Below are 15,138 nucleotides of genomic sequence, written 5' to 3'. Positions count from 1 at the left end.
CCCCCTTATTCCTGATTTGATATTCATATGTATACAAAAATTTTATTAATTTCGGATCTGAGAAAAAAAAGTAAATATATTGCCTGGAATTTGACAGATTTCTTCATCAATAAAAAAAAATACACGAATCCAGCATAAAAACACAACCATGAAGCCATTAACAACAAAAACAATAACCTAACAAAAACAATAACCTGCAATAACCCACTCATCGCCTTCATGCTCGCAAATAAAAAGCAGTAATAAAAAAAAATAATAATCAATTGCAATAAAGCAACAAACTCCCTATATAAAACTACTCTGCTCATATACACAGTTAATATATACAACTCTGGCTGGCTCAATATCACAGCTATATATAACTCGAGCAAGTCATCAGCCGCCGTCATGAAAAAAATAAATAAAAAGTAAATATTCCGTTATGTTGTGTCGCTGCTGCTCTGAGTTGACCCGATATGAAGGACAATAATTATAGGGGGAAATGGGAAACTCTATAATTGGGTTAATGTGTGAGAATTTAGGGATAATATGATATAATTAGGGTAAATGTTAAAAAAAACTAACGATATTATGAGAGAACAGGGGAAAATATGAGAAAACTAGGGTAAATATTTGAGCTTTAGGGAAAATATGAGAACTAGGGAAAATATAAAAGATCTAAGGAAAATATCAGAAAATAAGAAGAAAAAAATTAAACCTCTGTAAACAAAACTGAAATGAAAATAAGTAAAAACAAATGAAAATAAGTAAAAAAAAAAACTGCAATGACAACTAAGAAATGAAAAACAGGAAAAATAAATCTGTGTCATGTGATATCGACGCACCAATAGGCTGTTTTAGTTGGTCATGTTGGTTAGGGGGAGAAAAAGATGAAAGGCGGAACATGATGCTTTCAATTACTGTAGAGTTTACTGCTGACTGTACAAGATAAATCTCTCTCTCTCTCTCTCTCTCTCTCTGTTTACGTCAGTGAGTATATTTATTAGTCAATGGATAACCGTTAATACATGAAACTGAACGTGCAACAGCGAACGCCAGACACAGTGAACGTACAACAGCGAACACCAAACCGTGAATGCCAACCAGCGAACGCCAAGCAGTGAACGTACAACAGTAAATGTCTGACAGTGAACGTACAACAACGAACGCCTTTAGTGAACGTACAACAGCGATCGCCAGGCAGTGGACGTACAACAACGAACGCCTTTAGTGAACATACAACAGCAAATAAATACCAAACCGTGAACGTACAACGAACGCCAGCCAGTGAACATACAACAGAGAACGAATACCAAACCGTGAACGTACAACGAACGCCAGCCAGACAGTGAACATACAACAGAGAACGAATACCAAACCGTGAACGTACAACAACGAACGCCAGCCAAACAGTAAACGTACAACAGCGAATACCAAACCGTGAATGCCAACCAGCGAACGCGTGACTGGACATCCATTCCCCCCTCTACCCACCTCTATTACGCATTCAGTTTCCATTTCCCTTCTTCCTGTTTACACTACCGCCAAATTTTCCGCCAGCCCTGTCTTTATTCCATTTTTCCTATTCTCCTCCTCCTTTCTTTATCTATCTCTCCTTTATTGTCCCCCTTCTATATATTTCTCCTCCTCCCTTTATAATCCACCCCCCTCTCTCTCTCACTCCTGTTTGTATATATGTCTTTCACTCTGCGTCCCTATTCCTCTTCTTTCTCTCCATCTCTATGATCCATTTTATTCAATTACCTTATCCACCCTTTAATCCCTCCTTCCATCAACTCTCTACCAGACAATTTTCTCTATCGATCTATTTATCTATATCTATCTATCTACCTAGCCATCCATCTATCTATCCATCTATCTATCTCCTCCTTTATTCAATTCCCTATCCCCTCAACCAGTCCACTTGTTACAATACTTCTCTCCCATCTCTCTTGAACATAAAAGCACACACATTCAATACCAGAAACATGAATCCATTTCCATATAAAATATCTTTATTTTACTTTGGAAGGAAACGGAGAAAAAACCAAAAAAATAAAATAAAATAAGTTTTTACCCGTTCCGACAATCGTATTATTGTTTGGGTAATTTTTTTTGGTATTATTTATTTTACATTCATTAATTTTCAAGAATACAGCTATAGTGATAATTGAATAAGTGAATAAAAGAAAATATGGTGTTTTTTTTATTAATTATTTCAGACAATTGTGTGTTTAGTCAATGCAGTTTTTTTAGTTTGTTTTTTAATTTAGTTTTTTTTTTCATAAACAATATCAAGAAAAACAAAAATATTTCTTTCATATACATAAAATTACACTTTTATTATTCTAGTATGAACTGCGACTCACGGGACAATTACCGAGCGTACAACGCCCTGTGAAAAATAAAAATAAAAATCCTACGTAGTCGAATGAACGTCATTAATTACATCGAGTCATTTGGATTGGCTGGTCAATTTCAGCTCGACCAATAGCATTCAGTGTTTGAAAAGGCACTATTTCACCTGGACTAATTAGGTTCCATTTTGTATTATGTATTAAATGGTGTATTTTACAGGAAGTATACAAGGTATAAGGTGGTTAATAGACACTACAGATGGACACTCATTCATTCACTAACTCAGTCACTCATATTTCTTATACTCACTCAGTCACTCATATTTACTCATCTGTACCTCATCATCTTTACTCACATTTACTTAACCCCTTGTTTATATAATCCTTTTACTCACCTCTAACTCTTCTAATCATTTCTAATTAATCCTTTTACTCACGTATTTAATCCTTTAATCATTCGTAATTAATCCTTGCAATCAATCCTAGTAAATCCTTTCACTAACTTGTAATGATTTTTTTCAGGCGTATTTTCTTACTATATGAGAATTATAAACTGTATTAAAATATTTCATTAATTGTATTTAATATTTGTATTTATAACCTAACAGGGCTAGTGGTGTCAGTAACAACAACAATAACAATCGGAACAAAAACAACAATAACAACAAGATCAACAATAACAAATACAACAAAAACAATAACAAATACAACAATAACAACAAAAACAATAACAACAATAACAAAAACAATAACAGTACTAGGAACAATGGCAGTAACCTAACCACCACCAATAACAACAACACTACAATCACCACCAATACACATATCATCTGCAAGTTCTGTAACACCACCACCACCATCATCATCACCACCAGTAGCACCATCACCACCACCAGTATCGTCACCATCACCACCACCACCAGTATCGTCACCATCATCATCATCATCACCACCACCATCATCATCACCACCAGCAGCAGCACCACCATCACCACCAGCAACGTCACAATCACCACCACCACCAGTATCGTCACCATCACCACCAGTATCGTCACCATCACCACCAGTATCGTCACCATCACCTCCAGTATCGTCACCATCACCACCAGTATCGTCACCATCACCACCACCACCAGTATCGTCACCAGCACCATCATCACCACCATCACCATTATCACCAGAATCGTCACCACCACCACCACCACCATCATTACCAGAATCGTCACCGTCACCACCACCACCAGTATCGTCACCATCACCACCGGTATCGTCACCATCACCACCATCTTCACCACCATCGACATCACACACCAGTAGGATGATACGCCAGGGTGACTATTTACCCTGCAGATAATGCCACACGAGATGGTGTGACCCCCGACATTCAACCACACTCTCCACACACCTACCCACACCCGTCACACACTCATCCACACCCGTCACACACTCACACACACCCGTCACACACTTACTCAACCCCCACACCCATCACACACTTACTCAACCCTCCACACACTCACCCAGCCCCCACACCCTCACCCACACCCGTCACACACTTACTCAACCCTCCACACACTCACCCAGCCCCCACACCCACCCTCACACTCACTCACCAAGGAGCCAGAGAACAAAGGAGGGTTAAGTCAACACCGTTCTCTCTCACACTCTAAAACCACCAATGGGATTTCCTCCAACTGATTCCAACCTTTTTGAAGGGGAAGATGACCTGGATAATCGAAGGTGTTGGGTGACCTTGTTGACGTGACCTGGTTTTGTTGTTTGACCTTGGTTGTGTGTCCCTCCATCCACCACCACCATCTTGACGTCATCCATCATGTGTATGTCACCCATCATCAACTTTGACATCATTCATCATCATTTTAACATCATTCATCGCCATTTTGACATTATCCATCATCATTTTAACATCATTCATCATCATTTTGCCATCATCCATCACGATCATCCCCATTATCATCTTAACCTCACCCATTACCCTCATCTCCCATCATCTTACCATCACCCATCACCTCACATCATCTCGTCTCAGTCGTCATCACACTACCCATAAAAGTGGCATAAAATGTCAATAAATTCAGCGAGAAAATATACCCATTTACCGGTCACCTGACAGCTGATCCCTCCACGGTTATTGCACTCGATTCCCTAAAACCCGGACCAAGGATTACCAGACAAGCGAAAGTTAAATTCAATATAACTGGTGATGTGAGAAACCACTCCCACATCCCTCACACACAATCCTCCACACCCCCCCACACATTCCCCCAAACCCCTACACACTCACCCACATCCTCTACACATTCACCCACACCCTCAACACACATTCACCCCCTCCCACACATCCACACCCCTCACACACTAACCCACACCCCCACATATTCCCCCAAACCCCCACACATTCACCCACTGTTATGGGAGGGGAACGAGACATCAACTTAAAATTCTATTGAGATTCTTGACTCCTCCTAGACAACTCTGACCTTCAATATGGCACTGTTAACTTCACCTTAAATATGGCACTAATGATGTTAATTTTTATATGGCACCCCTAACATCACCTCAAATGGGGCACTGTTAACATCACCAAACATATGGCACTGACATCACCTCATATATGGCAGTAACATCACCTCACATATGGCACTGACATCACCTCACACATGGCACTGACATCACCTCACATATGGCACTAACAACCTCACAAAGGACACTAACCACCTCACATATGGCAATAACATCACCTTACATATGGCAGTGACATCCCCTTACTTACCTCACATATGGCACTATCATCACCTCACATATGACACTAATGTTACCTCGTATTTGGCACTGTTACACGACCTTAGACCTTCTCATCAATGACCTAAAACAGGTTACACATTCCTCCGTGTTAAGTCATTCCTTCACGCCGGCTGAAATGCAATATCTGGAACCCGGAAATAAAAAAAGTTTGGTTTTGGAAATTTTTCGTTGTAAAGTTCAAATTTTCCTCGGATTTCCTTATCGTCCGGGCAGCCGTGAACTTGCCACAGGGAGTTAGTATTTACCTGAGCAGAGGTTGTATATAAAATAAATAATTGCGTGTTGCTTACCATCTTGTGCCTTGAACCGACGGGCATTATAAACAGTTGCCGTGATTGGTGTATAGGGGTAATGACGCCATGTGATTCAACCAATAGCGTAACACTTCAACGTCACCCTCCCTTAAACATGTGATGTGGATGGTGGAGAAGTAATGACGTAACGCCTCATTCACCCTACATATAATATACATTACGTGTTTTGACCAGACAAGGCTCTTTAACGGATGCTGTGATTGGTGTAGAATTAATGACGTCACGCCTGATTAAGCCGCTCTAAACCAATCAAGAAACAGCCTACGATAACGGCATGTATTAAAGCAGCCATTCCTTTAAATAAATTACAATGGATCTAAACAATAACAAGCAGATACGTCCCTTACTGTCGTATTCCTGTGATATATCAAGTGAACAAGAGACGATGTAATAAATATTCAAGGTCCCGCTGCATCGGACTTACCAAAACAAAAGCAACAAAAGATCTCACAAGTACACAAAGAATTTTCCTCCTCCAACCTTAAATAAATCCAATAAAAGGTCAAAAATCACTAAACAAAAAGGTCCATAAACAGACACAGATTCACGACGATCGATCATGAGTTTTCGGAGACGGTGGTGCGGATAAACTGTGTAAAAAGAAGAGAAAGACGAAGCGGAATGAATAAGAGTAAGAGGAGGAGGAAGGGGAATGAATAAGAGAAGGAGAAGGAACAAGACTGCCAAGTAAAATAATAAGACCTGCGGCTGCTTTCCAGTTGCTCGCCACCTAGAGGATAAAACATGAACTTGTCGTCCCTTCAGGTATAACATCACCAAAGGCTGACTATCAAATTATTTTAGTCCTTTTATAACTGTATCGTCAGGTCAACACACACACAACGAGGTGATTTAATATTTTTTTTTTTTTTGGAGGCGAATATTTACATCAAAACACACCCTATCAGATTACACTTGCTACCTAAAAAATATATCCTGATGATCGGGAGCTGTTAAGCCTGCCTAAACTAACCCAACTAGTTATCAAGAACGAGAGCTGACTGGATCCAATGGTTAAAGGGAATATGAACAGGAATGACCTTGGATTGGTGGTGGTGGTTCTGTAAGGTCAAATAATTATGGACAAAGAGCTTTTTACACAGTCGATGACACACCAACACTGAACGACGTACATAAACACGACCCGTATACATGAACGTCTGGTTTCGTATACACCTCCGTCTGTCTGTCAATACACCTTAATAAAAAATAACACTAGCTTGTCCCGACGCTGTGCATATCCAAGTCGTGGTAACTTTTTTTCCAGACTAAAAGTTCAAAGGTCGTGGAGGTGTCAGGTGGGCAGGTCAGAGGTCAAGAGGTCGTGGTGGGGTAGCCTACTGCAGGTGGGTCAAGAGGTCGTGGTGGGGAACGGCAGGTGGGTCAAGAGGTCATGTGGGGGTACGGCAGGTGATTCAAGAGGTCGTGATGGGTACAGTAGGTGGGTCAAGAGGTCATGGGTCAAGAGGTCGTGGTGGGGTAGCCTACAGCAAGTAGGTTAAAAGTTCGAAATGGGTACGGCAAGTAGTTCAAAAGTTCGTGGCCAATTGTAAATCCTCGTCATTTTGAGGTATTAAACAAGTTATCTTCTGTACAAAACTTTTTATAGTTCCTGGTTAACCTGTCCCCCTGTTCCGAATTATTACCCTTTAAAGTTATTCTCAAGACATCGAAAAAAAAAAACTACACTACAATCCCTAGAGTAAAAATGGAGGTAAATCGAGGTAAATAATATTGATTTAATAGGTGCAGTTTTCACCAGACAATATCACACCTAAGGCAAAGGTAAAATTATCGTTTCGCTCATCCACCTATTTGGAAGTTGTTCAAAATACTTAAAAGCCATCGGAAAAACATAATTTCAACCTAACTTAACCTCACCTATATTAGATGCTGCCTTACCTCAACAGAAGGCCAAAAGGTGTGGGAATAACAACGGATTCTTCTTATTATTACTTTTTTTGTTTCCCTCCCTGAGCATAACACACGGACAGGCATTACAACACACCTCAGGGTTACATCCGGGAAGTTTCGTTTCAACCACTTGAACGCTTCCAAAAACTTACTAATTACTTCTAAACTTCTTTCTTGCTCTGGCACCCGATTTTTATTCTCAACATTAAGACATTGAGTGGCAGGGAGTTACTCTCAGCTCAATAGAAGCGTCTCGTGTTAGTCAGAATAAAATACCTTAAGTGCGACACTGCTCTTTAAGGTACTATGCTAATAAACACGTAAAGAACAACTCCTGAGGTGGCTAGGAGCTGTTCTATATTGTTAAAAAAAAAAAATCTTTGACAGAACGAGCCTATGAACCTGAGATCACTAAAATGTTTTCTCTGAGGTTAATAAATACAACATGAAACACTGAAATGGCTCACCGTTTTCTGGTGTGCCACTGAATGCGAATTGGCATCATGTTGCGCCAAACTCCTCACTGTAGCAATGTCAGTATTAACAATCCAACCAGTTTCTTGCAGACACTATTCTTGAGTAAGTTACGCTGATCCACAATTATCGTAGATCCAGAAAAATGCGATATTTCGGCGAATTTCCCCGAACGAACACACCACCGCCACACATCACTACAACTCAGCAAGAATGTTTTCCGCTGATTGACGCTGCCGTTATTCACACCCAGAAGTATTTATATAAATAAAGCCTTAATTAAATAAATTTACGAATATAAATATGTAAGTAAGTTAATATACTGTTTTAAATAATTTAACCACTACATATACCGAAGTAATCGTTAAATAGAGCGATATCACTTGTATGTCCATAAGACGGTGCGTCCTATCAACCAGCACAAATACAGGGATACCAACATAACATATGTACCATAAATATTAATTTTTCTTATATGAAACTTTACACACTGAATATAAATACTACTACAACATAAAATAGAAGCAAAAAATTAAGAATAATATCTGGATTTTGAAATAAATAACTTAAGCCGTGGACAATGAAGGTTTGTCCCCCTGAGCTTGGCGACAACATCAACTGCGTTTAAAATCCCGAGGCAGACTGCCGAACAACCTCCTGATTCCCATCAAACAACCAAATAATAAGGGCGTTTTAACGGCTTGGCGTAAGGCTAAATATTCGAATTGTTCTACGTCAAATAAATTTAAATCGGCAAGACCAAACTATCGAGCAGTAACGCCAGAGTGATTTTGGGTTGTAGTGAGGGTACATTTATGTTTTTCTACCATAAATATTCATATCTTCAAGTTGTTCTAGAAGCCACGACTGATTCTTCGTTACTGACACACCGAGACAGCAGGCAGACAGGGTAGAACATCTGTCATTAAGCTACACAAGCGGACAAACGTATTAAACGTGTGTGTGGTAGCCTGATGTGGAGTACCAATACGTGTGAGTGTGTGAGCATGGCAGGCTAGCGCCATGTTGACATGCAAATGACCCTCTCTCTCTCTCTCTCTCCACCCACATCCACATGCACACAGCGGCAGAGGTAAATGTGCGGAATATGCCATGCGCACACACGAAGGGGTTTGCTTCCTTGCATACATGGGCGAGCTTAAACTATAAGTCACACGACTGTATGTGCAGCCACCGCAAATTGCTGGCATGCGTATGTATGTATGTATGTATGTATTTATGTATGTATTTATGTATGTATGTATGTAATCATTAATTAGCCCAGGAGCATTATATCTGAGATGTTAACAAATTTCCAAAGCTGAAATTTCAGGACTTCTGCGGAATCACGCGTGATCACAGAACAAGCTGAAGTACTTATCGACTTTCTAATAATTCTAATCGTATCTACAGCACTGGAAGTAGCAGCCACTGACGAGAAGCCAAGGGTGGTGATCACTGGCACAGACACTGACCTCCTGGTGACGTTAGTACCACAACACAAACTACTGATATGTTGTTCATGCCATCTGAGAATCAAGTGACGCTATACTGTACTGTGCAGCATTACTGAGCCACAAACAGCATGTCAATATATCAAGCATGTTTACGCTAGCAATAACGGGATGTGACATGTTCTATCAACCAATATACTGTAGGCAAGTGAGTTACGTCCACATGATCACGAGGAAGTTAATAGACAACATTCAAGTACGTCCGTCTCCCTCTAGAACAGCTGCCAAGTTCCACCACAGCAATAGTTGGGTCATTACAAAAATAAATAAATAAATAAATAAAAGGGGATGACTCGTTAGAGATAACTATTAGTGCCAACGATAACTGATAATAACATGGCACTATCTAGCCTACTGTGATTTTTTTTATTTTTTTTTTGTGGCATGCAAGATTGGTTGTGTGAAAGGTTAATTGACCTATTTAACACCTGAGTTCTACCCCGGGCAGTTTATATACAAGGAGTAGATGTTACCCTACCGTAGTTTATAACCGGAGATGTAGCCCTGCCGTAGTTTATAACCGGAGATGTAGCCCTGCCGTAGTTTATACCTGGAGTAGATGTAGCCCTGTCGTAGTTTATACCCGGAGTAGATGTAGCCCTGTCGTAGTTTATACCAGGAGTAGGTGTAGCCCTGCCGTAGTTTATACCTGGAGTAGATGTAGCCCTGTCGTAGTTTATACCCGGAGTAGATGTAGCCCTGTCGTAGTTTATACCCGAGTAGGTGTAGCTTATACCCGGAGTAGGTAGCCCTGCCGTAGTTTATACCTGGAGTAGATGTAGCCCTGCCGTAGTTTATACCTGAGTAGATGTAGCCCTGTCGTAGTTTATACCAGGAGTAGATCGTAGTTTATATACCTGAGTAGGTGTAGTCCTGCCGTAGTTTATACCTGAGTAGGTGTAGCCCTGCCGTAGTTTATACCTGGAGTAGATGTAGCCCTGCCGTAGTTTATACCTGGAGTAGATGTAAGCCGTAGTTTATACCTGGTGGAGCAGATGTAGCCCTGTCGTAGCTTTTATACCAGGAGTAGATGTAGCCCTGCCGTAGTTTATACCCGGAGTAGGTGTAGCCCCCGCCGTAGTTTATACCTGGAGTAGATGTAGCCTTTGTCGTAGTTTATACCCGAGTAGATGTTATCCTGCCGTAGTTTATACCAGGAGTAGATGTAGCCTTGTCAGTTTATACCCGGAGTAGATGTAGCCCGCCGTAGTTTATACCCGAGTAGGTGTAGCCCCTGCCGTAGTTTATACCTGAGTAGATGTTATCCTGCCGTAGTTTATACCAGAGTAGATGTAGCCTTGTCGTAGCTTATACCCGGAGTAGATGTAGCCCTGCCGTAGTTTATACCTGGAGTAGATGTTATCCTGCCGTAGTTTATACCAGGAGTAGATGTAGCCTTGTCGTAGTTTATACCCGGAGTAGATGTTACCCTACCGTAGTTTATACCCGGAGTAGATGTAGCCCTGCCGTAGTTTATACCAGGAGTAGATGTAGCCCTGCCGTAGTTTATACCCGGAGTAGGTGTAGCCCTGCCGTAGTTTATACCTGGAGTAGATGGTGACCTGCCGTAGTTTATACCCGGAGTAGATGTAGCCCTGTCGTAGTTTATACCCGGAGTAGATGTAGCCCTGTCGTAGTTTATACCCGGAGTAGATGTAGCCCTGCCGTAGTTTATACCAGGAGTAGATGGTGACCTGCCGTAGTTTATACCCGGAGTAGATGTAGCCTTGTCGTAGCTTATATACCCGGAGTAGATGTAGCCCTGCCGTAGTTTATACCTGGAGTAGATGTTATCCTGCCGTAGTTTATACCAGGAGTAGATGTAGCCTTGTCGTAGTTTATACCCGAGTAGATGTTACCCTACCGTAGTTTATACCCGAGTAGATGTAGCCCTGCCGTAGTTTATACCAGGAGTAGATGTTCTGCCGTGTTTATACCCGGAGTAGGTGTAGCCCTGCCGTAGTTTATACCTGGAGTAGATGGTGACCTGCCGTAGTTTATACCCGGAGTAGATGTAGCCCTGTCGCTTATACCCGGAGTAGATGTAGCCCTGTCGTAGTTTATACCCGGAGTAGATGTAGCCCTGCCGTAGTTTATACCAGGAGTAGATGGTGACCTGCCGTAGTTTATACCCGGAGTAGAATTTAACCAAGGTAGATTTTTCGAGGGTTAAGGAAAACGATGACACGCGGTAAGTCTCAAGCGGTGACTCAATTAACTTACACTAACAGTCATTAATTGGATATGTACACCTATTATGGTAACGGTTCGCGGGCAAGATGATGTTTAATTACTTTCACCACTATCATCAATGTTTTTAATTACTTTCATCACTTTCATCAATGTTTTTAATTACTTTCACCACTATCATCAATGTTTTTTAATTACTTTCACCACTATCATCAATATTTTTATTTACTTTCATCACTGTCATCAATGTTTTTTTAATTACTTTCATTATCATCAATATTTTTAATTACTTTCACTACTATCATCAATGTTTTTAATTACTTTCACCACAATCATCAATGTTTTTAATTACATTCATCACTATCATCAATGTTTTTAATTACTTTCATCACTATCATCAATGTTTTAATTACATTCATCACTATCATCAATGTTTTTAATTATTATCATCACTATCATCATTCTCATCACTATTGAGGCAGAAGGAGAATTCACCACAGCTCCACCCCCAACATTCCAATTATCATTCAACATCGCCCACAAGACTCCTGGAACATTGCTTATTGCCCCTCTAATCTTACTCAGTCTTAGAACATTGTCCCCATTGCCCGTGAGAGTTAAACTTCCCAGAGGCTTCAGAATATTTAGTCTTCCTTCTCCCCCAAGTTTCCACCTGAAGGAGAAATATTCCTTAACCGATATTTCCTTCCTTCTTTCTTTTCCTAATAGGTAAGGAAATATATTTACTCTTTTCAAACTGTGAGAGATATATGTTTCTTATGAGCTTCTAAAATAGGTGAGATATATATTTCGTCTGAGTCCCTTGAAGACGTGAGAAATATATTACCTGATCACCTTCAATATGTGAGGGATATATATATCGTCTGGGTTTTTTTTCCTTCAGGGAGGGAAAAATATATGTTTTGAATTTCAAGATCTGGGAAATATGTTTTTTCTGTTATGGTACCAAGAGATATGGGGAAATATATTTTTTATGGGCATCTGTAGGAGAAGAAGGTAAAATATTCCACGCCTGATAGATGAGAGAGAGAGAGAGAGAGAGAGAGAGAGAGAGAGAGAGAGAGAGAGAGAGAGAGAGAGAGAGAGAGAGAGAGAGAGAGAGGAGAGAGAGAGAGAGAGAGAAAGAGAGAGGAGAGAGAGAGAGAGAGAGAGAGAGAGAGTCGATTCAAGTAACACAAACTGAAACACTCTCCCACACTGTACACCGAAGCTTCTCTCTCTCTTTTTCTCTCTCTCTTTACTCCTCTCACATGACTCTAACTCACTTTCCCCTACTATCCAATTATCAGCCATGCCTCTCTCACTTACTCTCCCCCATCACTCCCTCCTACTCTCCCTTCCTTCCTCTCTCTCTCGCCAAGGATTGTCAACAAGTTTGGCCGTAGTTCATAAATGTGAAGGATATAAGTTTGTTGAGATTTATGGCTGGTGGTGGTGGTGCTTCTCCTCTCTCTCTAGCCTCGAACCGACCTAGCCCAACACAACCTCGCCAAACGACCTAAGATGGTCTAGTCCAGACTCAGGACCTGACCTTAATCCCAATTCGACCAGACCCGCGCATCTTTTCCAGCCTAACTATAGACCTCGAGATGACCTGATTTAGTCCACCCTGACACGACACTACCGACCTGACCTGACCCGACCCGACCTGACCTGACACACACACACACACACAACAGAGGACATTACCAAGTGACTCACGTATTAATTTATGACACCTGCACCATGTTGTGTTTATGGGGAAGGGGGTTGAGGGTGGGGAGGGTGAGGGGGAGGGGACGATGAGGGAGGGGGTGAGAGAGGGCGGAGGGAAGGGTGGGGGAGGGGGAAGGGAAGGGAGGGAAAAAGTGAGAGGGGAAGGAGGATTGAATAAGGAGGGAGTGGAGCGGAGGGGGAGGAATGGGATAGGAGAAGAGAAGGGGTATAGGAGGAGGGGAAAAAAGAGGTGAAAGGGGGAATGATGGAGGCAGGGAAGGAATGGTGTGAAGGAGAAAATAAGAGGAATGGGAGATCTGAACCAAGGAATACACCAACCCATCAGAATCACCTTTCAATACCCTTTCCATCATCACCTTCAGGAGCTACAAATGACCGTGTTATTAAGTTCATGTTCAGTAGATCTTAGTATTATGTGCTTTACCCAGAGTCATTTAATCACCATTCAGTAAAGCACCAGTGATACACATTTAGAATATTATAGAGAATAGTTATATCAGTGGTATAATTATAGGTGTAGGTAAGGAACTCATCCACTGGTTAATTCGTCTGTCTGTTCCTTCAGCTGTACAGAGTTATATCGCGTCAGATGGACACTAGAGGAGACTATCGAGGTAGTACGACCTAACTAGTTCTGATCAGCTTATAACCACTGTACTTCCTAATCACCTCTATTATCCTGACCGTAACTGCAGGATAGGATAATATTTTCAGCCCTGTTCGTCTGTCTGTCTGCCTGTCTGTCTGTCTATCTGTCTGTCCACATGATATCTCACCAAAATAATAACAAACATGATTTTTTTTTCCGGCGGTTAAGGAAAACGACCGTAAACAAACATCGATATTTACCCTACCATGATAGCGGTTAGCGGGCATGATCTATAACCGCTCCGTTGATGATGTTTACGTTTCATTACCGTCCATTATAATTGATTATTTAATGATCATGATTATTTTTTTTTATCATATTTTTTCGGAATTCATCTCGGTCTTGATTATTTATTAACTTGAAGTAAAAAAATAAATAAAGTGAGATCGTTAATCATGGCAGGTAAATAAATACTTTCCAATATTAGTTGAGCATCACCCAATCCTGCCTCTCTTATTAATAGTGAACAACCACTTTTGATGGGATACTGATTGATTGGTGGAGAGAGAGAGAGAGAGAGAGAGAGAGAGAGAGAGAGAGAGAGAGAGAGAGAGAGAGAGAGAGAGAGTCACATCACCCTGTGGCACAAGTGACGAGAGAACCCACTTGGGCCAGATACGACTAATCCATTAATAAAAATATGCAAATTGATATTGGATGTTGCAAAGTATTCGCCGTCACCCACACACTATGAATATTTTTGGGGCGGCAAGAGAGAGGCGTCCAGGAACCTCCATCATGGTCGAGGGCATGCTACTAACAGGATGGAAGAGAGAGTGGCTTGGCATTTGATGGATGGAGTAGAGATGGGAGGACATGCTACTAACAGGATGGAATAGGGAGAGGCTTGCCACTAACAGGATGGAATAGGGAGAAGCTTGCGATTAGTTGGACGGAATAGGGATGGAAGGGCATACCACTAACACTGGAATAAGGAAGAAAGGAAAAAAGGAAGGATATGTCACTAACAGAAAGAAATAGGGATGGGTTTACCATTTAAATTACGGAATAGGGAAGAGCGTACCACCAACTGCATGAAATAGGAACAGAAAGTTTTAAGATTTTCAGTCTGTATTTTTTTCCCAGACCAATTAATCCACAACCAACCTTTGTTTCCTTCCTTTGAGTGAGGAAATTATTTCCCATAAAAAAAATATTTTTCTTCTCGGCCACCAAGTTACCAG

Source organism: Homarus americanus, unplaced genomic scaffold, assembly GCF_018991925.1.
Source record: "Homarus americanus isolate GMGI-L3 unplaced genomic scaffold, GMGI_Hamer_2.0 scaffold53230, whole genome shotgun sequence".
NCBI classification, from domain to species: domain Eukaryota; kingdom Metazoa; phylum Arthropoda; class Malacostraca; order Decapoda; family Nephropidae; genus Homarus; species Homarus americanus.
Note: the sequence above shows the minus strand (reverse complement) of the source record.